We start from the raw sequence: 2,898 nt of genomic DNA, 5'->3' as shown, positions 1-2,898 counted from the left end.
GAAATTAGCAGGACTCTTATAAAAGATTAATGACGAGCCACTCTCTGCCTATGTTTCCCCAGATGACTCACAAACCATACACGGATACCAGAAGAAATCATTCTAAGCCCCCAATGCTTTCTTCGCTGTTCTTTCATCCTTACACTTCATCCTTAGAGGGATACGCACGAAAGAGAAAACAAAGCAATTTAATTTCATTTCTTTTATGGTCCATAAACTAGGTCTTTAACATGCTCTGTACTGCAGCATGATTTAAATTCATCGGCACGCTGCTCTGCTAGGGGAAAAAAAATACAGAAAATGCCTATGCAGAGCTGCAATATGTACGCAGTGCAGCATTTGAGTAGCGTACACTTCACTAAGCATGGTCACCCTTGACCCAGTTTCCAGACAGAAGTGCCTATGGTGGGTGCCCAAATTCCATCTGAAAATTTGGAAAACAGGCCTTCTTTACACACCAGTAGCTAATTGGTTTGCCGATGTCCTATACTACATTATCTGAATACGGAAGGTGATACACAGAAACAAAAGGATGAAGGCTCAGGAAACCAGGTGTAATTATTTCAGACAGGCTTGCCTTCAGTCAAGAGTTTATAGGAAAGTTGCAAACATTTATTTCCTATCATGCCAGCTTTCAAGAATTACCTGAGTTTTTCCTGTTTGTTATTTGCGTTATAATAGGGTCTACAAGATGGACTTTGGATTTAGATCTATTTTCCGCTCTGAGGTTTTGTGAGGAGTAATTACTATTTGTTATGGCCCAGGAAAATGTTGAGTGCTAGAACATTATTATATCCCTTCGTTTAAAAGAAGGCTATTGGCACTCCAAGGCTCATCTTTCTCTATGGGCTGCTCCCAAGGTGAACCTCTGAGTTGTCTTTATGATCTGACTTTGTTTTCATAAGTTAAGGCTGGAGCGCCAGCCTCAGGCAGAGGCTCCTTTATCTACTATTACAAACAAAAATCATTCTGATCATTAGCATCATTCTTGCCTTTCTTGCATTTGGACAGTACAGTGCAATACTTACACCATATTGCATGGCAAGGAATAAGGACTGTCATATTCCCAAGACAGTGGATCAGACACCATGGTTATGGAGCTGAGCTGCCAAGCCTGGACACGTATCCAAACTATACCCCAGGGTCAGGGGGTATTAGAACCAAGCTCTAGTTAGGTTTTCTACCATTGCAGAGACTGCAGTACAAGTTTTAAGTACTCCAGGACCTCAAGTTTTGCCACACATTAGAAAGAGACTACTCTTTCCTAATGGTATAGAACTGTCTGATCAAACCCGAGGGCACTTGTTTGATACAGATTCAGAGACTGCTAACTTACTGACTGCTAAACAGGACTGCTAACTTACTGAATTTGCAACACAGTCTCCTTCAGCCATTGTGTTTTGCTCTGAAGTCTCCCTTCAAGTTCCTCTGCTTACCTGACGAGTACTAATGAGAACACAAGGGTGAGATGCTGGAATGGTTGTGGGCTTTGATTTAGAGCTACCCGTGTAACTGTATATCAGCTGCTGTAGACTCCTATGGGATGTATAAACCTACCAAGTTTACGCGGGCAAAGCATTGTACATCTCTCAGCAGAGAACCATACTAACCTTTTCTTACATGCATCTGGACACGTGGGCCTAGCTGTGATTTGGCATCAGACAATCTGTGGAAGGTGCTTGTACCTTCAGCAGTGGTTGTCAAGCTTTTGAGACTCAAGGCATGCCTCATTAGACTCAAAAAACCCTTTGGAAAATGTCAGCTCTTTGTTTCCACTTGTTTTTTTGACTACAGTAAAGTAATAGAGCAATTCTTCTGTTGCAAAGAACTCGGCAAGCCCACAGCAGGTCAGAATGCTTTTAATGCTATGGATTCCTATTTGAAATCTGGGTGTAATTTGTGAATCATGCTTACACACCTGATACTGCTAACATTGTGTGGCATCCCATAGCACCCTTGAAAGGACCTCAAGGCACCCCAGGATGCCCTGGCAACCTAGTTCACAATCACTAGGGAGATACTGTGCTATGATGCAAGTGCTTCTTCAGAGCAAAAAAAAAAGTCTCAAGATAATGATCCCACCATAAAGAAGTTTAAACGCTGACTACTTTAACTTTCATTCCCCCTTGGAGATGTGTCTAACTATTGTTAATGCTAACAAAGCATTGCTCATGCATTCCATGGAGAGAACAGAATCTTTTGTCCTCTGTGGTGTGGCTAAGATTGTTATGTCCTGACCCTGTTTTAAAACGTACTAACATTTCTATTCGAGAGTTTCAAAAGAGATTTTTTTTGGCTGTTTCCCTTTTTGGATGTCCAACCTAAGGTGCCATTAAGAAGCCCAATTTTCAGAAAGTACTGAGGGCTGCTCTCTGCACGTCAGAACTCTCTAATGCATCTCAGATTGGGCACCCAAAATCACTGGCCACTTTTAAGACACTCAGTCTTATTATATGCCAGCTGCACAACAGTGGCACCAAGTCTGAATGTCTTATCTTTTAGCATTGCAACACAGACCTCCACTACTTGAGCTAAGGTAACTTTGTGAGTGGGTAGCTTTAGTAGGCTGTTACATATTCTCTGCTCTTTACTACACCAACCACCATGGGCAACATAACATACATTCTGTTAGCGTGTCAAATTGTTACCATTTCCTTTTTTGAAGCCATGAGCTAAATGTATGGCCACTCTACATCATTGAGATGGATTGTCTGCTGGTCTACACCTGCTAGGTTTTACTGACTTCTTTGGAAGTGTACTAAATTCACACTGCCTTGAGATATGATCCACCAACTTCACTGTTGCTACATCAGGCATAGATTTGACTGTCTGACTTTCATCAGTCTCAAATAAAGCAACCAATTAAAAAATAAAGACAACAAAAGGAAATAGCAATTT

The sequence above is a fragment of the Gavialis gangeticus genome, unplaced genomic scaffold (genome assembly GCF_001723915.1).
Source record: "Gavialis gangeticus isolate Ggan-Ray unplaced genomic scaffold, GavGan_comp1, whole genome shotgun sequence".
In the NCBI taxonomy this organism is placed as follows: domain Eukaryota; kingdom Metazoa; phylum Chordata; order Crocodylia; family Gavialidae; genus Gavialis; species Gavialis gangeticus.
Note: the sequence above shows the minus strand (reverse complement) of the source record.